Consider the following 23,493-nt stretch of genomic DNA (forward strand, 5'->3'; position numbering starts at 1 on the left):
CCTCTGCCTTTTGCTGTCCTCCATTTGTGGAAACAGTGATGTATCCTTTTTTCTAAGTGAAGTAAAATTAATTTATGTGCTCAATGTCCCTAAGAGTGAAAATATAGCTTTCAACCCTACTCAGTGTGACTGCAGTGACTGAGTGGCCTTCCTCCGAGAAGGAGAGGGAGGGACACTTACACGCCCCTTGGAGGGCAGAGCCCAGATTGCCTTGCTCCCCTCACCAGAAGTACCGTGGCATGGCCGGAAGTAGAAAAGTCTGGCCAGATAGCACGGTTGGGGGAGAGCCTGTGAAGGAGGATGATGCTCAGCTTGGTCTCCCAAGGCCCCAAGAGGAACCTGCGCCAGGCTGTTCCCAATTCCCAGACGCAGACGAGGACTGGCCCAATCTCTGCCCAGGCAGCTGATTCTGCCCCTGCCAGGGCCCTTGGCTGGGACACAGTAGAGTAGGGTAGGCCCATGTCCCCCTGCCACTCTACCCCGAGGTGGCTGACTCCCTACGTTGTGCAGGGAGGCTCTAGCTCTGGCGAGGAGCTTCATGGACCAATAACCTGAAAGACTGTTTGTTTGCAGGCTGCCCAAGCCCGCTCAGTGCCCAGACAGCCCTGATAGACTGTGGTTAAAGGCTGACTACTTGAGCTATCCCAGACCAGGCCAAAGCCTGGTAGTGACTATTAATCACCCAGCTCTACCGTGGGCTCTGGACTGTCTCACAGACACTGGTCCTTGCCAGACAGGGTCAGCCCGAGTGGCCTCCCTCCGAGCAGGAGAGCGAGGGACATTTACAGTGACATTCTCAGAACACATCGGTTCGTGAAGTCACAGCTACTGCTTCTCACTGGACTAAGCAGATGGCCTATAGGAAGTTGGATGTGGGTTTTTTAATTACTATACAGGATTCCTATGAATAAAATGTAAAACCCTTTAGCATTATTTTTAAAAGAGAATATAAAATGCAATGCCATTTTCTGACCTGCTCTGAAAGCTGCTTTTATTTTCTGTCTGTGCAGCTTTTTGTCAAAATGGTGGATGCTGAGGCTGGTGTGGTTTTTCATAGGGTCTGAGAAGTGAGTTTTAAATTAATTCTCCTCTCCGTTCAGGACATATGAGGAGATTTGGCTTTTTTTAAATGTGCAAGTCTCCACTAACTTGTGAAGACTTGAGTCCAGGATTCCACAAGAGCTGACCTCAACTGAAAAAGAGAGCAGGGAACACCACACTCTGGCATATTAGACTAATATGATGTAGGAGCTAGCTTTCAAATGTGTCTTTAAATATAAATACATTTGAAGTTAAAGCTATACAAAAATTGTTCATGATCCTGCTTCTGTTGAAGTCAATAGTTTTGCCAGATACTGACTTCAGTTGGGTTTACTGTTTTACTGACCGAAGTCTTACACGATATAACTTTTTGCAGCTCATGTTGAACATTAGGTACCAAGAAAATCCAGATGTTTTCCCTCACTTATTGTAAGGTTTTTTTTAACATAGTAACATCTTGGGGTTAAGAGGAATAGTCTGCTTTCATTTAAAGCTGAGGAATGTACCTACTGTAAGATACTTTGGCTGAGTTAAATCAATAGGCCAGGGGTTGGCAGCCTTTCAGAAGTGGTGTGCCAAATCTTCATTTATTCACTCCTATTTAAGGTTCTGCGTGCCGGTAACAGATTTGAACCTTTTAGAATGTCTCTCTCGCTCTAAGTCTCTAGTACAAAGCTAAACTATTGTTGTATGTAAAGTAAACAAGGTCTTTAAAATGTCTAAGAAGTTTCATTTAAAATTAAATTAAAATGGAGATTTTATCGGTTTAGTGCAGTGGTTCTTAACCTTCTAAAAAAATCTTGCATGTCTCACACTCCTAGAAAGGGCATCTTGTACCCCCAGGGGGTGCGCGCACCCCAGGTTAAGTACCACTGCACTAGACTGATAAGATCTGCATTTTAATTTAATTTTAAATAAAGCTTCTGAAACATTTTAAAAATCTTGTTTACTTTACGTACAACAATAGTTTAGTTATGTAATATATATATATATATATAGAGAGAGAGAGAGAGAGAGAGAGAGAGAGAGACCTTCTAAAACATTAAAATGTAGTACTGGCACGCAAAACCTTAAATTAGAGTGAATAAATGAAGACTCGGCACAGCATTTCTGAAAGGCTGCCAACCCCTGGATTCGAGCCAGCTGAATAGGAGAGCAGCCACCAACGATAGCCTCCTGGCCCTGATGGCAACCTTTGGGGAATGAATAGGCAGGCACAACTTCATAGCACAAGCTGTAGCCTCCACCCAGGAGCCTAATGATGACCCAGAAAATTACTTAACCCCATGGGCTCTGACGCAACTAATGGCTGGCCTGGTGGCAGTCAACGGTATCACCCCGATATATGAGTTAGCATTCAGTGTCTAGTCCTTAAGGGATTGTGCAGTATCTTTGGCCCCATATTACTATGGAAAACTTGCAGTTTGGCAGGATAATCACCCAGCTAATCTGGGGGAAGTAAGAGGGGTGGTCCAACAAATAACCACTCATTCTGGGTGACGATAGATAGAGAGATAGATAGAAAGATTCTCCTATGTGGCAGCAATAGAACCGGCAGTCCCATGTACAAATAAGCGTGGTACAAAAGGGATCATTCGGAACGGGGGAGGATATGCTGGAGGTTGTTCCTGGAAAAGGAGGGAATAGGGGTTGGCAGGGGGATCAGGTATACACAGATATCTGGCAATATCAGGCCGACACCCCTAAACAGAAGGAAGGGGGAGAAGAGGTAGAACTAACTGAGAATGAGATTTGCCGACTAGCCTGGCAAACCCTGATGCAGTACAGAGCCAACCGTGCACAGTGGCATGGAGCACTCACACCTGACTTGGTTAGAGAAGCTACAAAGTCACAATATACTCGTAAAGGAGTAGCATGTGTATCCCCCAGTGCACCTCCACAGCATCTCCCTGATGCAGGCCAATAATAATTTGAGACATACCTATTGCATAGAGCTGGAAAGGACCCAGAAAGGTCATTGAGTCCAGCCCCATGCCTTTATTTACAGGACCAAGTACTGATTTTGCCCCAGATTCCTAAGTGGTCCCCTCAAGGACTGAACTCACAAATCTGGGTTTAGCAGGCCAATGCTCAAACCCATGAGCTATCCCTCCCCTTGGCATAGAAAGGCCCACTGAACAATGAACTTCTACTATCTGTAGGGGCACAAGAGGGGAAGTTCATAGGAAAGGTTCATTGAGACCCTGGAGGAAGACCATGCAAGTATGTTCAGCAGGGTAAGCATACCCCTACATTGGCTTTAATAGACACAGGAGCTGCAGTGCCTTTAATCAAAACACTCCAAAAGCAGGAAGGCAGGTTCAACAAGTGACCCTGAACTCCTCCGAAGGCAATCCTAGCATTGGTTGGGAACGGGCCCAGGCCTCCTTTTTGGTACAAGGGTTTAAAACCTTTGGGAACCTGATGCAAACTCCAGACATGACTAATGAAATCATTTTGGGCTCGGATTGATTGTTCAACAATATAGTAATAGACATGCTCAGGGGTATCTTATGGAAAGTTGATATTCCCCTTCCCCATTCTGGGAAAATTGACCAAAAGATATTACTAGCAACAGTGGGAGGGAGACCAGTTGCAGCATTATCGGCCCAGCAAATTGAGGAATGGTGCCAGAAATGCCCCTCGGTCTGGACTCAAAAGAAAACAGGTAGTGGTAAAATTAATGCTGGTGTAAAAATTGTACGGGTACATCCCCAGAAACAATATTCTTATCCAAAGGAGGCAGAGGCCCAATTGTCACAAACTATCCAGGAGTTGGAACAGCAGGGAGGAATCTGAAAAACAAAATCACCCTTCAATTCCCCTGTATGGCCGGTACTAAAAGCAGATGCCCAGTCCTAGTTCCTAACAAGAGGATAGCATGTGACTACAGGCAGGGCCGGCTCCAGGGTTTTTGCCACTCCAAGCATTTGAGGGGGGAAAATAAGTTGCGATCGGTGGCGCCTCCACCGCACAGCTTTCTTCTTTGGCAGCAATTCGGCGGCTGGTCCTTCCCGTCGAGAGGGACCGAGGGACCCACCACCAAAATGCCGCAGAAAAACCTGACGTGCTGCCCCAAGCAGCTGCTTGCTGAGCTGGTGCCTGGAGCCGGCCCTTACTACAGGAGGATTTACAAAAATACAATACCCATGGCTCCTATTGTAGCAGACATGACACAGGCCATACAAAAGGTCCAAGTTACATTGAAATATATTTCAGTAACTGATTCAGCCAATTGTTTCTTTCCTATTCACCTACACCCTGACTCACAGGATCGGTTTGCCTTTACTAGGAAAGAACAGCAATAGGTTTTTGTCGATTCCCCCAAGGGTACCACAATAATCCAGCAACTGCACACCAACATGCGGTAGATTTAGCCCACAAGATAGACCGTTTGTGTTTTCCCATGTGGATGATAGTTTGGTCTTTGGGGAACCTGAGGCACAGACACAGATGATAACTCAGAAGGCGTTAGCATTAAGTCAAGAAACAGGATTTAAGGGAGCCTTGCAGAAGGCACCATTGGTGCAGCCCCAAGTCACATATTTGGGGATAATTATTGGGCAAGGAGGAGGCAACCAGGCCAGCGCAAGGTGAGAGCCCTAGTAGAAATGCCGGCTCCTCTTGACGCCCACTCCTTGAGAATACTCTTGGGAGGGTTTAATTTCCTCAGATCCCACATTTACAAGTATATTGAAATAACTCACCCTTGTGGCAATTATTAAAAGGCCCAGTGGGAGTGGGGAGAGGAGCAGGACACTGCTTTAAGCCTCTTCAAGCAAAAGGCTCTCACAGCTCCAGCAATGGGCTTCCCTGATGAATCACAGACTTTTGTTATTCATTTGGCTGCCAACAATCACTGGCATAGCCAGATTTTCAGGGTAGCGGGAGCAAAAAACATAAAAAATGCACCCCTCGCTTGGCTCCACCTCTGGCCACACCCCCTTTGTCCCCCCCGGCCACGCCCCAGACCGGACCCCCCTCCCCGCTCACCTTCGCTCCCGAGCTGGCCTGCCGCCCCGTGGATCCTTTGGCCATGTGGTGGCAGCACAGCCGGCAGGCTCCGCTTTCACGCTGGGCTGCCGCTGCCGCCAGGGTCGGTGCAACCATTCAAGCAAACTACGCGGCCGCCTAAGGCGCCTAAAAGTCCCCTCAGGCGAGGAGGTGGAGTGGAGGTGAGCTGGGTCGTGGGGGCACGGGGAGGGCTGCCGGCAGTACCGGGGGGGAGCGCACAGGGGAACAGTTCCCTGCCCCAGCTTACCTCCACTCTACCTCCTCTGCTGAGCTCACAGCCCAGCTCTTCCTCCAATCAGCGCCGCAAGCCTGGGTGGGGAGGAGAATTAGAGCGACACCGGCATGCTCAGTGGAGGAGGCGGAGCCGAGGTGAGCTAGGGCGGGCTACTCAGGCAGGGTTAGCTTCCGCGGGAGGAGGTCTTGTAGAACTGGTAAATAAAATTGTTTTTAATTGTTCACTTTATTAATGTACCTTCTGTTCCCTATCCAAACTACACTTGCCTACACTGTAACTTTTGTTCACTCTTTGACATATTGCAATTCAAACCCCATTTTAAAACACTCACTCCATTTTGTAAAAGTTTCCTCCAACCTTCATTTTTGCAAACCCTGCTGTAATCTTATTAGTTTAGTTGAGATGTGTGAATGAGGCAGGAATTAACCTCCATTCCCAGCCTGTCCTGATGAGATAAAATTCAAATACCAACGGCTGAAGACCTAGACAACAGTCCGAAACAAAGTAAGAAGCATCCACCCTAAAAAGAAAAGGACAAAAGAACGACAGAAGGAAGATCAAAGCCAGGTTCAAGGCCGAAAGTCACACCTGCAATTGATGGGTGATCAATCCAAACCCAGAGGCAGCGTGACACAGCAAGACCTATAGACTTTGAATCCAAACTAAAAGCCTAGAAAAAAGAAGGGTGAGATGAGAGACTTTGGGTAACGTTCTGCTGCCAACATGGAAGGACATAGGTGCCTGCCCAACAGAGATCCAGCTTGTCCTTGTGCCCGGCTTTCCTGGCCACTTAGCTGCCACAAGCTACAAACCCAAGCTACAAAATCAAGCCATGAACTTAAAGCTATCTTCAGGACTGGTAACTATGCAGCAGCTGCAGAACATCTCCTGCAGGCCTCCACAACTCGTAAAGCGGTGAGCGCCACATTACTCCAAAAAAAACAGCTGAGGGCCGAAACTCCCCAGCCCAGCAGAAACATCCCACCCCCTGGAACTCCCAGCCCAGTGGAAACACCCCACCCGCCCCCACCTGAACCTCCCGGCCCTGCAGAAACAAACCCTCCTTCCCCAGCGGCACCCCACCAAAACAGCTGTGGGCCAAAAAGGAAGGTTGGGGTTGAGGTTGGGGAGGTGATACTTGATTTTAAATCAACCAGGGGCTCCCAGCTGAAGAGGTGGTTGGGAGCCCTCAGGGTCAAATTAAAGGGCCTGGGGCTCCAGCGGCTGGGGGAACCCGGAGCTTTGCGGGGCTGGGGCAGGGATTTAAAGGGTCCAGAACTCCTGCTCCTGAGGGGAGCCTGAGCCCTTTAAATCCCAGCTCCAGCCCATCTGCTGGAGCCGCCGCCGGGATTCAAAGGGCTCTGGGCTGCCTCTGGCAGTAGAGAGCCCTGAGCCCTTTAAATCTCAGCCACGGCTGGGAATCTCTGTAGGAAGCCCAGAGCCCTTTGAATCCTGGCCCCTGCTGGGATTAAAACGGCTCTGGGCTCCCTGCCGCTGCGGGCAGCCCAGAGCCCTTTGATTCCCGGCCGCGGCTGGCAGGGCCGGCTTTAGGAAGTGCGGGACCCAATTCGAACATTTTCAGCGGGACCCTGGCAGGGATGACCGAAAAAAAAAAAAAAAAGGAAAAAAAAGCGCCTTTCATTTCTTAGCAACCGGTTCCCTATAAAAAGTTCTGCCACAGTATGTAATTTTTCTACCAATAGGGTTACCATATGTCCGTATTTTCCTCACGGATGGCGATTTAAGAACCAAAAAGCCTGACATGTCCGGGAAAGTACAGATGTATGTTAACCCTACCCAAAGTTCTTCTTTAAAAAGATGGGTCTGAACTAGAAATGAGCTCCGCCACTCCCTGAGGGTGTGCTAGGGTGCACGTGTGGGTCCCAGCTGCTCCCTGCCCACCTCATTGAAGCAGGTGTGCAGCGTTACTTTCCTGGGAACTGCAGGGCACCAGTGGACGTGGGGCTGGCTGGAGGTGTGGCGGGGAGATGGCTGGAGGTAGGGTCTGGCTGCAGGCTGGAGATGGGATGCCGGGTGGGCTGGCTGGCTTCAGGCAGGGCCACAGGGGAGGTGCGGCATGGGTTGGCAGTGCTGGAGACAAAGGAGTGCGGGACTGGCTGGCTTCAGGCAGAGGGGTGCGGCAGGGGTTGGCTGGAGACAGGGAAGGGGGTGCAGGGCTGGCTGGAGACGGGCTGGCTGTGGGCAGCGGGTGCAGGGCTGGCTGCAGACAGGAACTGGTGCAAGCAGGGCAGGAGGCGCAGCAGGGGTTGCAGCAGGGGTTGGCTGCAGGCAGCTGGTGCAGGTGCAGGTACAGGGGGTACAGCCCATCCTGTATGGTGAGTGCCCCCTCCTCCTGCCTCCCCCAACAGGGTAGCAGCAGCAGCCCGCGGCTCAGAGGCTATTTAAAGGGCCTGGAGCTCCCTTGCTTTCACTGCCCCAGCCCTGTAAATACCTGTGCGAGCCCTGGGGAAGTGGTGGGGCTCCGGGGCTATTTAAAGGACCAGGTCAGCAGAGGCAGCTGGAGACACCCCCTGCTACACCAGGGCTCTGGGGGTTATTTAAAGAGCCTGGGGCTCCCCTTCTTCTACCGCCCCAGCCCTTTAAATAGTCACGGGAACCCTGGGGAACTGGTGGGGCTCCGGGAGCTATTCAAATGGCTGGAGCGGTAGAAGCAACTGGAACCTCGGACTCTTTAAAATAGCCCCCAGAGCCAGTCCTACCCCAGGGCTGCAGTAGTGGTGCTCTTGTGGCAATTTAAAGGGCCTCGGGATCCAGCCCCTGCTGGGAGCCCCAGGCCTTTTAAATTGCCCCCTGGGGAAGCTGGGCCATCCCGGTACAGCGCACTGGCAGAGACCTATAAAACCTGGCCGCGGCTGGGATTTAAAGGGCTCTGGGCTCCCTGCGGCTGCAGGCAGCTCAGAGCCTTTTGAATTCATCCACGGGCCGCACAGTGATGCGGCCCGGGGGCCATATGTTCTGCAGGCCTGATCTGGGGTGTGTGTGTGGGGAGGGGTATTAGGTATAGAGTGTGTGTGTATAAAAATTAAGATATTAGTTACTAATCATAAATCAGATTGTTATTACAATAAATGTGGCATCTTTGTCTTGCCCCCTGAAAAGATCCTGTGTAGTTTTGTCTGTACAACAGTCTCCCCAGGCAGGGTTAGCTGCCGTGGCAGGGGAGAGAGCGGGGAAGTCTCCCCAGGCAGGGTTAGCTGCCGTGGCGGGGCAGAGGGGGGAAGTCTGCCCAGGCAGAGTTAGCTGCCATGGGAGGACGCAGAGGAGAGGGGTTAGCTGTCGCGGTGGGGGGGTCCAGCTGCTGTGGGGGGGGGTGTTCCTGGGTGCGGGGCTGAGTTAGCTGCCGTCGGGGGGTGGAAATAGCTGAGTGGGGGGTGCAAGGTGGAAGTTTCACCTAGGGCACGAAACTTCCCTGCACCGGCCCTGGCTGCCGCCCCGCGGCTCCTCAGGCCGTGCAACCAGCAGGCGCTGCTTCCGTGCCTGCCGGCCTGAGCGGAAGCAGCTGCTTCCGCTGAATCCCACCAGCTATGCTGCTACCAACAATGCGGCCTTAACTACGACACTGAGAAAAGAAAATTTGTTCCAGTACCGTAAGAATCCAGGAAGTTACAAGGAGCTGAGATTAACTTTAACCCCTGTGAACAAGAATGCCTGGCAGGCGTCTGGGCAGCGCAATCTTTCGAGCCACTCACAGGCACAGCTCCCATCACTGTTCAGAGCACCCACACTCCACTAAAGTACATTTTGTCAGGAAAACTGATGGGAGGGAAAGTCTCCAACACCCGAACACCACAAGGGACTCTGATTTTAATTAACAGAGGAATAACCACACAAACGGTATCTAAACCAGACATGCTAACATATGCTTTAATTGAAAAAGGAACCCAACCCGATTGTCCAGAGATCACTCTGGAGCAAAGAATTGCTTCAGTAGAAGCACCTCCACTAGAGGAGCTGGCTACAGTAGGGCAAGAGAAGCATGTTTGCTTCACAAATGGAAGTGCAATGGTAATAAATGGGGAAAAGTGTGTAAAATACACAGATATCAATTTAGAGAAAGAAGTTCTTCTTCGAGTGCTTGCTCACATTCTTTCCAATTCGGGTGCGCACTGCATGCACAATCGTTGGAAGATTTTTACCCTAGCAACACTCGGTGGGTCGGCTGAGGCGCCACCTGGAGTGGCGCCTTTACGGTCAGACATCTACCCCACATACCTCAGCCGGCCCAGCGCCCACTCAGTTCCTTCTTACTGCCGGTGCCAGTCGTTGGAACTGTGGAGCGTGGCTTAGCTGAACTCCACTTCCCTGGCTTCTGTGTAGCACTCATTTACAGTTGTAAATCGTTTTAAAAGTAGTTATTGGTTCTTTAGTAGTAGTTAAGAGTTAATGTTCTTAGGGTACGTCTTCACTACAGGCCGTATCGGCGGGTAGCAATCGATTTCTTGGGGAGCAAGATATCGCATCTCCCGTCGACTCCGGAACTCCACCAACACGAACGGCAGTAGCAGAGTCGACAGGGGGAGCCGCGGACATCGATCCCGCGCTGTGAGGACGGTAGGTAACTCGATCTAAGATACGCAACTTCAGCTATGTGAAGTATCTTAGATCGATCCCCTCCCCTAGTGTAGACCAGCCCTTAGGGTAAATAGTAGTTGGGGGTAAGGGGCTTCTCCCCTTCCCCAATCCTCTGGTACCCGAGCTGATGCCTAGGTCTCCGGGTTTCAAATCGTGCTCGGCCTGCCTTAAGCCAATGCCTACGGGAGACCCACACCACTCCTGCTTGAAGTGCCTGGGGGAATCCCATCAACTTATGGAAGCGGCGCTCAGCCCCATGTCCTCAGCTCTGCCCCGAGACCAGGCACCGACTTTGTCAGTTCGAAGAGCGCCTGCGGCATCAGAAGGGTGAGCACCATGTCCGGACACCAGCAAAGACTCCTGGCACCGGATGTCTCTGGTACCTCCATCAGCGCAGCGGCGCTCACTCTCCCTGAAACCGAAGAAGCCGCAGAAACAACCTGCTGCCCACTTGCGGTTGCTGGCACTGCCTGTGCCTCCCTCGGAGTCGCGTCCCATGTTGGACCAGTCCGCAAAGTCACCAACCCCAGTACCGTTGACTCTGGTGCCACAAGAGCCGTCAAGTCCAGTGCACGTAAGCTCCCCACTGCGTACCATGATCGAGCTTGCGCTGCCATCCACTCCAGAGACTTTCTCCATTACACGAGACCTGATTGTGCTCACCAAGCTGAGAGCGTTGAAACCTTTGGTACCGCTGGTGCAGAGTGTTCTCCCAAAAGGAAAGCCCTCCGTGCTGCATCCTCTGTGGCAGAATGAGACAGGACGGCACCGATCCCAGTCCCACTCCTGATCACGGTCCTGATCCAGACGCTGGTCTCGTTCATGGCACCGCTCGCAGACCCGGCACTGATCACCATCTCCACATCGGTAGCACTCGCGGTGCCTCTCTGCCTCGCAAATATCTACCTCCCAGTACCGTCAGTACCGGTCCAGCTCCTGGCACCGATCCTGACACCGGTCCGAGCGCCGATCTACTCGGAGTCGATCCTGGCACCGTTCCGCCCATAGATCTTCGTTGAGGTCCAGATCTCCCTCCCGGCACTGATAGGCTCACTGGTTCTGATCAGGATCGTGGTACCATTCGAGATCACAGCGCCAATCTCCACTTCCATGGTGCAGGGTGGTACCACACCACAGGGTGACTCAGCATACACGCTCAGCTCCATCTTGGCCATCCTGTCCCTCCTCGATGTTGTCTCAGCCAGAAAGTGCCTACCATGTCCAGAAAAAAGATGTGGACAGTGCTAGCCAATGGCACGATGAAGGATGGGATCCTCGTCAGGGACCTCTGCAATTGTCCTTTTGGACCCCTTGGGTGTACCATCAGGCCCAAGGTGTCCCCTTGGGGGCTTCTCGCTCTTCCCACTGAGAGCCCCTGGGACCGGAAGCCACTGTGAGTCACCTTGGTTCGGAGCTGATGGCCCTGCCCCCATTTCAGGCTCATGCTCCTAGCATGGTGGACCTAGGGCAGACGGACCCTCCCCAGGACCCCTTAGTCCCAGGAGTATCCTCCTCAGCTTCACCTAACGAGGCGGTGGTGGCTACACCCTCCTCTGGCCCCCCACCTATAGACCTCCGTGCCCACCATGAGTTGCTCTGCAGGGTGGCACAAAACACGAAGCTCCAGATGGTAGAGGTTGAGGACAGTAGTGGACACACTATCTGCTGACACCCCGACCAGAATAGCCTTGCCCTTCATCCGGACTATCCAGGCTAATGTCACTAAGATCTGGCAATCTCCAGCCTCTATACCCCCTACTGCCAAAGAGGCGAATAAGGAAGCATTTGGTCCCCACCAAAGACTACAAATACCTGTATATTCACCCCCAGCCACGCTCCCTCCTTGAACAGTCTGTTAGTGAGATGGAAAGACATGGTCAACAAGTTCTGACTCCTAAATCCAAGGACGCTAGACACCTGGATTTATTTGGGTGCAAAATTTACTCTACTGGCAACGTGCAGCTCAGAGTGGCTAACCAGCAGGCCCTCTTGAGCTGCTATCATTAGAAAATTTGGAACTCAATGCAAAAGTTCAGGAGCCCAGGGAGGAGTTCGGGGCCCTATTAGAGGAGGGCATGAAGGTAGCCAGAACATGTCTGCAAGCCTCAATAGATGCGGCAGACTCAGCAGCTAGGACTCTAGCCTGGGGCATACAGGTCTCCGGTCTCTCACTGGAACCAGGGCTGGTGCAAGGAAGTTTCGTGCCCTAGGCAAAACTTACACCTTGTGCCCCCCTCCAACCCTGATGTGCCCCCCCGTGGCAGCTCCTCCCCTGCCCTGAGGCAACCTCCGCCACTGCAGCTTCCCCCCCACACCCAGGGAGCTGTGCGGGACCTCTCCACTCCAGCTCACCTCTGCTTCGCCTCCTCCCCGAGCACGCTTGCCTGCTCTAATTCTCCCCCAGGCTTGTGGCGCCAAAGAGTTGATTGGCGCTGCAAGCCTTGGAGGCAGGAGAAGTGGAGCAGTGACCGCGTGCTCGGGGAGGAACGGCTGTAAAAAAATAATTGGGGGACTGCTTCTTGGCCCCTCCAAATCTTGGTGCCCTAGGCAACCACCTAGTTCGCCTTAATGATAGTACCGGCTCTGGAGATGGGGTCGGGGGGTGTCCAACTCAGAGGGTCTGGGCTTGGAGCTGGGGGTCAGGGATGAGGGGAATGGGGTCGGGGGGTTTCTGGCTCAGAGTGTCTGGGCTCGGAGCTGGGGGTCAGGGGGTTTCCGGCTCAGAGGGGCTGGGCTCAGAGCTGGGGTCAGGGTTGTGGGGAGGATGGGGATGGGGTCACAGGGTTTTTGGCTCAGAGGGGCTGGGCTCGGAGCTGGGGATCAGGGCTGGGGGGAATGGGATCAGGGGGGGATGCCCAGCACAGAGGGGCTGGGCTTGGAGCTGGGGTCAGAGCTGGGGGGATGCTGCATGGCTAACTCAATCTGAGCTACGTTGCTCCCGCTCGGTGCAGCAGGTTCTTTTGGGTAGCAGAAAGCCCTCTACCAGGTCCATGTACTTAGCTAAGTGGAAGCGTTTTTCCTGCTGGTGTGCTCTGAGCAATACTCCCCTCCCCCCGGAGGTGTCAGTACCTCCCATTTGAAACTCTCTCTTGTCCTTGAAACAGCAGAGCCTAGCAGTTTTATCCATCAGAGTACACCTAGCAATGATTTCAACTTTTCACCCAGGTCAAAATGGGTTCTCGGTCTTCTCCAATCCCATAGTCAGCAGGTTCCTCAAGGCTTTGGAACATCTGTACCCGCAAATTCGGCATCCGGCCACTACGTGGGACCTCAGCCTGGTCCTATCCAGACTCATGGGTGCCCCATTCGAGCCGATGGCCAACTGCTTCCTCCTCTACCATTCCTGGAAGACAGCTTTCCTCATAGCTATCACCTCGGTGAGACGTATGTTGGAGCTTAGAGCCCTCACGTCGGACCCACCGTATAGCATGTTCCAGAAGGACAAGGTACAGCTGCGACCACACCCTGCCTTCCTTCCTAAGGTGGTGTCTGCCTTCCACGTCAACCAAGACATCTTCCTCCCGGTCTTCTATCCGAAGCGGCGCACTTCTTGACAAGAACAACAGCTGCACTCTCTAGACGTTCGCAGGGCCCTCACCTTTTACATCCAACGAACAAAACCTTTCAGGAGGACATCCCAGCTGTTCGTAGCTGTGGCACACCATCCAGCGCATCTCGTCCTGGATCACATCATGCATCCGTGCATGCTATGACTTGGCTGGTGTCCTAATTATGCACCTTACTGCCCACTCCACTTGGGCTCAAGCTTCGTCCTCCGCCTTCCGAGCTCATGTACCAATATAGGAGATATGGAGGACAGCAACTTGGTCGTCGGTACATGCCTTTGCTTCCCACGATTCATTAGTCCAGCAGTCAAGGGGTGATGTGGCATTTGGCTCAGCGGTTCTGCACTCCACGACATCTCACTACGACCCCATCACCTAGGTAGGGCTTGGGAGTCACCTAACTGGAATCGTTATGAGCAAGCACTTGAAGAAGAAAAGACCGTTACTCAATTTTGTAACTGTTGTCTTCAAGATGTGTTTCTCATATCCATTCCAAACCTGCCCTCCTTCCCCTCTGTCGGAGTAGCCTGCAAGAAGGAACTGAGGGGGCACTGGGGCCACTGGAGTATATATCCGGCAACATATGGTGACACTCCAGGGGGTGCCTCAGCCGACCCACCGAGTGTTGCTAGGGTAAAAATCTTACGACGATCATGCATGCGCGTACACCCTAATAGGAATGGATATGAGCAACATATCTCAAAGAACAACAGTCACAAAGGTGAGTAACTGTCTTTTATGCACAGCCAGCTGGACCATGGGTCAGCCCAACATGCTGCATTGCACGCAGTTTATCAGGTTCTGAAACAATATGAGCATTCCCCACGACCAGTGTCTATTTACGCTGAGAGAGACTTTTGTGTAAAGGGAATTCAGTTCTGGATGCAGGACTGGAAAAAAATGAGTGGAGGGTGGCAGATGGCAAAGATATTGCATCTCTAGATGAATGGAGGTGGATTTATCAGTGGGTAACAGAGAATCCTAAGCAACTGAAAATCTGGCATATAACAGCCCATAACAAGGGAACAAGCGTGGAAGCCACCTGGAACAGTCGGGGACATAACACAGCCCAGCAACACAGTATAGCAGTTGTAACCAGAAGCCAAGCTAAAGGCATCCCTACTGAGGCCCCTGAAAAAACGGATGACGCTGTAAATCCCCCAACTCCAGGAAAGGAGGAGAGGCGGGAACTGATTAATGTAGACCATCAGTTCAGGTAGGAGGGAGTAAAGGGAACCTTGAATAGGGTGAAACAAGTTGCAGAACGGAAAACCCTGGAGGATGATGTTTGAACACGGGTAAGGAATTGCACATGGTGTGCACAGCATAAAGCACGGCCTCCTCACTGGCAACCCATGATGCCCCAATGGAGACTCGAACCCTGGCAATAGGGTCCACATTGATTTTATTGACAAGTATAAGGTTTTGCAATCCCTGTTCTTGGGGGCCTGTGTGTCCCAGACATTTCAAGATTTTTGGGGCAAGCCCACTGCCATCTCCCCTCCATAACCAATACCTCCACTCTAGACAATCAAGCATGGATCCCCATCCAGGAACCGGGAATTCTCTTAGAATGGTATGATAAAAAACACAAATTGAATTCTAAAGCCGCAAGGGAATACTGAGATCTATGCCTGGGAAGGGGAAGTGGGACTCAAGGTTCACCTTACAAACATCACAGGAATACCAAACCAATGGGAAATAGGGGTGGGGACACCACCTGGAGTGCCTCTTACCCAGTGGGATGAGCCTCTTAAGACAGGAACAATACGAACTGTCATAGTAGGATCTTGTCCAATAACTAACGAACATTCAAACCTTCGGTTCTCAGACACACGTACTAAGATTTGGACCAAAGACATGACGTTTAGAAGAAGCATTGATCAGGATGAAGAAGTTCAAGTTGTTTATAACTCAAAGTGACCCTCTAAGGGTCCTTCTGAATCCATTGCTAGTAGAGATTAGATTTTATAAGCATTGGACCCAGTTAAATGTGTCAAGAATGGAGCCAAAATGTTTCCCCTGTGCCCTTTAGCCATGCTTTCAAAAGAGGAAGACACACCGAAGCCCCTATAGCCGAGCCAGGCGAGATGTAGCAGATAAAATATTAGGAGGGGTTGGCTTTGGAACTGGGATTATGAATACGGTAGATTTAGAAGTAATGAAGAAATAAATCGAGGACTTATCACAATTACAAGAGAGTCTTATAGACGAACAGGCAGACGCTGATGCGGATTTGCTGCAAACAGGCCTAGGCAATCTTTGAAAGCAACATGGAATTGGTGGAAATGGTTAAACACCACCACCTGGATGGAATTAGGAAATAAAACTGCCAGCTCAGGTGGATCAGAAGGTTTTTGGGCTGCAGCTGGTGGAGAGACTCCAAGCATCACATCTACATCCTGGTCAGCAACCTGCCGTGCCTGGAAGTGGAAAACCTGAAATAGGATGATTGCACAGCAAACCTGGGCCTCCTCAACGTCATTCTCAGCTTCCTCTTCATGAAGGGGAATGCTGCTAAAGAATCTCCTGTGTGGGAGCTGTTGAGGAGACCACGAGTTGACCCTGGAGTGAGACATGAGGTCTTTGGGGATCTCAAGAAATTGGTGACCGAGGAATCTGTTCGCCAAAAGTATCTGGAAAACAACTGCATACCCCACACAGATCCACCCGAGTTTGAGTTCCAGTGGGGGGCACGGGCTGCCAAGGAGACCTCCAAGATGCAGATCCTGGGCTTAGTCGCTAAGATCCAAAACAAGGACCCCAGGGCCTGGAGCACTCAGTACACTGAGGTGGCAGCTGAGGAGGCAGCTGTAGGGGGCCTGTGCCAAGACATTAGCACCGCTGGAGACACTGGTGGGGCCAGCCAGGGGGCACGGAGGAGGACCCGGTGAGCCTTATCCACTTCACCCCCAGGTGGTCTGCCCCATGATGCCTTGTGAACCAGCAGACCTGCAAAGTAGGGGATCTGTGGCCTCTGCCCAGGCTGAGCCTGATCCAGGAGACCTGGCCCGGCCCCTGTTAGCCCCAGCTCCCATTAAGGAGAATTAATTGGAGCTGGCAGGGTGTGGTTCGTTGCAGGGCGAAAGAAGGAACACCTGTGGGTTTTATGGGCAGGGGCAGGGCCGGCTGTATGCCGATTCCCCCGAATAGGGTCCCGTTCCCCTGGCCGGAGCGTGGCAATCCCCGCGGCCCCGCTCCCCTGGTCAGAGCACGGCCATTTGTGGTACCGCCGAAGACTCGGCGCGCCGCCCGGTGAGTACAAGCCCCACAAATCGGGCTCTACACTTGCTAAAGCCGGATCTGGGCAGGGGGCTGTAGAAAGCTCACAGGAAGGAAGCAGAAAGGGGGGATCAGGAAAGGGAGGAGCCTTAGGCTGGCGTTCCCAGCTAGCTGCAGAAGCAAGCTGTCCCCCAAGGGGCTACCTGAACTGAACTGAACTGTATCTAAAAGATGGGCGGAACATACACTGAAAATAAAAGGGCCCTGGTGTTTGCACAGAGAGGTCTCCAGGTGGTTTGAGAGGAGTGGTGAACCGCGCTGCTACACGTGGGGGCTTGTCTGGGAACTTGAAGCCAGCGCACGTGGCTGGCGACCCGGCGATGGAGGAGACCCTGAAATGGCCTGTCATCAGCAGGAGCAGAGACAGCACGCCCTGCAGAACTTTCAGCAGGCCCACCAAACGGAGAGACAGGCCTTTTTGGCCTGGCAGGAGGAACAGCAGCAGAGCCTGCAGGATTTTATCTGCGAGCAGACCAGCGTACAGGGGCAACTCCTGCAATGGCTGGTGAGTCCTATGGCAGGGGAGGGCACTCAGCTGCCGAGCTGGGGATTATGTAAGATGAGCCCGGCGAATGACCCAGACGCCTTCCTGGGGACTTTTGAGCAGGTAGCCACAGATGCCAGGTGGGAGAGGGCAACCTGGACCCTCCGACTCGCTCCCTATTTGACTGGGAGGCTCAAGCAGCGTATATGGCATTGGGGGAGGAGCAAGACAGACATTATGAGGCCGTAAGAGCAGCAGTTCTGAATCGAGTCGGCCTGTTGGCAGAGCGGTACCGGCAGAAGTTCCGGTCGGCCTGGTGGACATCAGTAATACAGCCCTGGGCGTTACCCAGAGGCTATGGGACTGGGCCACGTGCTGGCTGAGGCCAGAAGCTAGAGCTCTCCTCAGCCATAGGCAGAGCACGTAGTCGCTTAGGGCACCACGAGGTCTGGGGGCACCACTCTGCCAGGAGCCTGGACAGACAGAAGCAGTGGAGCGTGAAAGAGAAGGGCTGCTGGGTTCTAGAATGCAGCACAGTCTAAGGAGGGGATTGGCTGCTGAGGTCTCAGGGAAGGGGTGGGGGAAAGCGTGAGGTGAGGCAGGCTCGGCAGCTCTGGCACCAGTATCTTTTGTTGTCCCCCATAACGTCCATTCTTCTTCCCCCTGCCCCACGGAGCACTCCCTCCTTTCTCCTTCCCCCCCTAAGGAGCATCCCCGTCTCTTTCCCCCCTCCCCTCCATCAGGGCTCGGTTGGGTGAGGTGCTGCGCGGGAGAGTGGGGGAAGGTGACTGGCTGGCTGCCTGCTGAGGAGTGAAAGTAACTCACTTCCTTGGCAGGCAGCCAGGACTGGAATGGTCACACGGAGCTGGGCTGGGGATAGCCAGATAGTATGTGCGAAAAATCAGGATGGGAGTTGGGGCAGGGTGAGCAGATGTCCCACTTTTATAGGGACAGTCCCAATTTTGGGTCTCTCTTAATATAGGCTCCTATTACCCCTGTAAACATCTGCTGTTGTGGTTCGCCCTCTCTGGGGCAGCTGGGAGCCAGGCCACTTCACTACCTGAGTCCAGTGTACAGTAGAGTTAGCCTGGTGGTCAAGAAACGGACAGGAGCTCAGGCCCTCAGGCAGGGGCTGAGCCGATAGTCTCGTCTTGGAGGCCCAGGCCCTAGCTCAGGGTGGGGCAACAAATAATCGTTCAGTGCTCAGACCCTCAGGCAGGGGCTGAGCGAACAGTTCAGTATAAGCCCAGGCTCCTGGGCCTGAGCGTCACGGCAAGGGGGAGACAGCCACCTGTGAGTGGGGTGGCAGGGGGAATGCAGGCCCACTCACTCCTCTGCATCCCAGTCCGGGGCCCTAACAGCGACAGGCAGCTTGCTGCTGCGTCAGTGGGGATCCTGGCCGCAACACACTGACATTGGCTCTGGGTGTGTTGCAGCCAGATTAGGGTCGGCTGCCCCTGGGCTACTTCCGACCTCCCCCTCTACCAGTACTTCTGTCTCGGTGCCGTCCTCTGGCGGCCAGGCAGCTTCTGAGCCCTGGGGCTGGGCTTTTATACTTCCTGTCCCGCTCCTTGACCTCTGGGGGGCGGGCGCAGGCTCCAGTGACTCCGCTCACTTTGGCATCCGTAAGGGATTATCCTTCTCTAGGGTGGCTGGGAGACAGGCCACCCCATTACAAACCCACACCCCTGTCCTGATTTTTCACACTTGCTGTCTGGTCACCTTAGGTGGGGGTAATTGGTGCCTAGATAAGACAAAGCCCAAATATCAGGACTGGCCTATAAAATCAGGACATCTGGATCTGGTCACCCTAGCTTGGCAGCGCGTCTCTACCCCGGGCTGGCAGCGATCCATCTCAACCCGGGGGAGCAGCACAGGGCAGGGAGAGCTGCTGCGGCTCCATGGGTGCCCCGTCTCTGAGATCAGATGCTGTGCTAACTTCACCATGATCCGTTGGGCTGGTGGTGGTGCCCATTGGCGTCTGATTGGACCTGAGAGTTTGCTGCTGCTGTTGCCACTCTGCACCCCAAGAGCTGGATTTTGGGGTCCTGCAGTTTTCCACCTATCTCCTCCTCTACTGCAGCTGTTGGACCAGCTGGCTGGGGGCTGAGCCAAGCATGAAAGCAGTACTGAGTTGCCATTTAGAATGTCATTTAACAACTTTGTTTGCTAAAAAAGCTTGCTAACAATCCTGAATTCAATTTCAATTTTTTTTAAAAACAACATCAGTATCTTAGCCAAAAATAGAAACTTAAGTTGCTGACAATTATGTGTCACAAGTTTGGTATGGGGAAGGGAGTGAGCCAGTTTTCATCAGAGAAACAAAAAATGTTGACTGAATTTCCTATAGCCATGTTACTGCTAAATAGAGCCCTCCAACAACTGTAATATGCTCATCTCTTTACTAGTGTATGAAGCAGGGGTCAGCAACCTACGGCACATGTGCCAAAGGTGGCACGCAAGCTGATTTTTGATGGCACACAGCGGTGGGCTAAGTGGCTCAGCCTGCCGTCGCTCTGGGGTTCCGGCTGCCGCCCCATTGCCAGCCGGGGTCCTGGCCGCTGGCCCCACTCAGTGCCTGCTGCCGGCCTGGGGACCCCCAAGGAACCCCAGACTGGCAGCAGACTGAGGCACTCAGCTCCACGCCGGCCCTGTTCAGCCCGCCACTGGCCCGCTCAGCCCGCTTCCGGCTGAGTGAATGGAACCCCGGACCAGCAGCGGGCTGAGCAGGGTCAGCGGCTGGACGGCAGACCGGCAGTGGGCTGAGCGGGGCTGGTGGCTGAAACCCCAGCAAGGATCCCAGGTAAGGATCACACTACATTGATAAGATCTGCATTTTAATTTTATTTTAAATGAAGTTTAAATATTTTAAAAACCTTATTTACTTTAAACACAACAATAGTTTATTTATATAATATAGACAGAGAGAGACCTTCTACAAACATTAACATGTATTTGTAGCAGGGTGCTGGTGCAAAGGCACCTAATTAGCTCCTGCTCAGCCAGCCCCAATCAGGGGAAAGAGACTGGGGCTGGGGAGAAGTCTGGTGCCTGGCTGTTAGAACTGGCTGCACCTGCGGGCCTGAGGGTTGAAGGCTAAAAAGGCTGGCTGGTAGCCAGAAGAAGGGGGGTGATGGCCAGGGGAAGGTCAGTCTCTAGGCTGAGGGCAGACTCTGGGTGGAAGAGGAGACTGTAAGGCCTGATCTGTATATAGCATATCACTGGTGGTGGGAGAACACGTGTAAATAAAGCCACAGGTGCTGCAGAAGAAGCAGCCTCTCTGTGCTTTATTGGGGCAGCCAGTGGGCCCCAGGAAGAGGGGCGGGCGGAGGACCTGTTACAAGTGGGGGCGTGTCCGGGGTCTAGTGCCAAAGACACAGTTTGGCGACCTGGTAATGGAGACCAACATGCAGTAGCTCACCGAGCAACAGACAGAAATGCAGAAGGCACTTCAGTCCTTCCAGCAGTCCCACCACGTGGAGAGGCAGGCTCTACTCCCTTGGCAGGTAGAGCAGCAGAAGGCCCTACAGGACATCATCAAGGAGAAGTCGACCGTGCAGCAGCAGCTCCTGCACAAGCTGGTGAGTCCTGCTGGGGGAGAAGGTATCCAGGCCCCAGGCCTCAGCCTCTGTAAGATGGCTCCAGCTGATGACCCCGATGCCTTTTTGGGTACCTTTCAGCGGGTGGCCCTGGGCGTGGGATGGGACTGGACAATCTGGGCCCTATGGCTGGCCCCCTATCTCACTGGGGAGGTACAGGCCACATATATGGCCCTGACAGATGCCCAAGCCAGGGACTATGATGCAGTGAAGGCAGTGATTTTGAACAGCCTCGGGCTTTCGGACGAGATGTATTGACAAAAGTTTCGGGCAGCCCCATGGGCAGCGGGCATGTGACCACGGCCTTTGCTCAAAAATTAACAGACTGGGCAACATGGTGGTTGAGGCTCGATAACCACACCGTGGGACAGATAATGGATCAAGTGATCTTGAACAGTTCATACAATGCCTCCCTGACAGTGTGCGGGTTTGGGTATGGCGACATAAGCCGGCCACCCTAGAAGCCGCCGTGCAGAGAAAGGAGGAATATGCAGAGGCTGACTTCCAACCGAGGGAGCATCGAGCCCCGCGGGACACAGAGGGGCGCAGGAAACCCCGTGAGCACGCCGGGGTGAAGCCGGTAGACAGGCGAAGGGAGGAGCCCAAGGGGACCCCTACCTGCCCAGGGCAGCTTGTATGCTGGCAGTGTGGACAGTTGGGCCTAACTCCAAGCTCCTCTCCACAGTGCCAAGAGGGTTCAAAAGGAATTGGATGATATCACCTTAGATCCATCTCCCAATGGCCGCGCTGACCCCAAAGGCGATAACATCTATGAATGGAGATCAACTATACTAGGATCTCCAGGCTCCACTTTTCTTCTTTGATATCACATTGACACCAGAACATCCCTTCAAGCCTCCAAAGGTTACGGTTCAGACAAGAATCTATCACTGTCGTATTAACAGCCAGGGAGTGAACTGCCTTGACATTTTAAAAGACAACTGGAGTCCAGCACGAACTATTTCTAAAGTTCTCCTTCCACCTGCTGCCTTCTTACAGGCAGCAACCCTGCTGATCCCCTGGTTGGAAGTATTGCCACTCAGTATATGATTAACAGAGCAGAGCAGAGGAAGACAGAATAGCCAGACGGGACCAAACAATATGCTCCATAAAATGGATTTTTGTCCAACTCTTACATTATTTGTCTGTGATGGAAAGAGCTGCTTATTGGTTTTGAAGTGGAGGGAGGGAGGGTACTGGTAAAGAGGAGGGGATTTCTAGAAAAGATTTTATTCAGTCTTTTATTTCCTAAGATGTGGTTGTTTTAACTTAAGGTATCTTGCTACAGCAGACAGCTAGAATTGCAAAGAGCATATGGTAAGACCGTCATTAGTTCAGCAATATTAGCTCACATAAAGTACCAGGAAGAATGGAAACCTAGCCTTTGTTTTGGTTCAGTTGCTTGTGATATGTAAAAGATAAAACAGCTTAATTTTGTACAGGTACGTATGTTGACGTTGATGTAAAAGTCCTTTCAAGACTGTACACATTATGGGTTTGGTTTTTGTAAAAGATGTTGGGATACTGTCCCCCCCTTGGGAGGGTGTGCTGGTATTTAACAATTCCTTATCAAAGACTCATCTCATATAAAGAATAAGAGTAGAATATAGTTAGTGAGAGAAATTTTTGTTTTAGAGGCCTAATTGGTGTTTCTCTGTTCTTTGCTGAAAATTGTCGAATGAATCTCTGTAACAAGCCCAAGGCCAAAATCCCAGTTCTCTAAGGCCTGGAGAAGGATTGAATATGCAAGGAACCAGTAAGAATGTTAAGGGACAGAAACTCTGTACCAAGGGATGATAGGAACTTTGGGAAAACAATGATGTTTTCTTAAATCATAGCCACTGATCCTCTCCTCCTTTGAACTCTTGACTGTGTCTATGGAAATCTTGCAGGAATGTCTTTTAGCAATGAATAGCACAGTCTATAAAGGTCAGGCTAGGCAGTCATTGTCTTTCTAGGTGGTGGGTAACTTTGAGGGATAACAGAAGAGACCTAGAGATTTGGCCAACAAAAGGCCACTCCTAAAGGAAGCATAAATGGAGAGGAGGAGGAAACCAGACATGCCAGACTTGCTTTAGGGAACAGAACCAGATCCCCGTCCCCTCTTCTGCTACAACCACCGCTTCATTGCTATTCCTTTCATCAGCCGGGGGGCTGTGGAAACATTCATCTACTCTTCACAGGACTTCACAGACCCCAAATGGAGAGAACAAGCGTAGCAGTGAGAGAGTGTAGCTCTCAGCTATGTCTCCCTGTGCGTCACTCATCGGAAGTTTCGGAGGTGGAGTCTCCCCAGCTTCCCTCTTTTCTCTAAGCTGCAGGAGTCCTGGGCCAAGATCTTTCTATCCTCCAGAAGCTTAGAGAAGTGGTGCCGGGCCTCTTTAGTACTAACCAGAACCTCCATTTCATTTTCAAGCTAACTCTGGAGAAAGACAGGAGATGATAAACCAGGAGTGGCCAAACTGCGGCCAACATCTGGCCCACCAGCTGATTAAATCTGGCCCTTGAGCTCCCACTGGCGAGCGGGGTCACGGGCCACTACATGCAGCTCGAGGAAGCAGCAGCATGTGCCGCCTCTGTCTCTTATGCATAGGGGCAGCCGGGAGCTCTGCTCCACATGCTGCCCCCGCCCCAAGCGCTGCCACCACAGCTCCCATAGGCCGGGAACCACAGCCATGG

At 52.4% G+C, this 23,493-nt stretch overlaps 1 pseudogene; it reads left to right on the forward strand.

Annotated features, from left to right (window-relative positions):
• Positions 1 to 13,197: 13,197 nt before the first annotated feature.
• LOC127033530 (non-structural maintenance of chromosomes element 3 homolog) lies at positions 13,198 to 16,442 on the forward strand (annotated as a pseudogene).
• The last annotated feature ends 7,051 nt before the right edge of the window (positions 16,443 to 23,493 follow it).

This window comes from Gopherus flavomarginatus, chromosome 13, assembly GCF_025201925.1.
Source record: "Gopherus flavomarginatus isolate rGopFla2 chromosome 13, rGopFla2.mat.asm, whole genome shotgun sequence".
Classification (NCBI taxonomy): domain Eukaryota; kingdom Metazoa; phylum Chordata; order Testudines; family Testudinidae; genus Gopherus; species Gopherus flavomarginatus.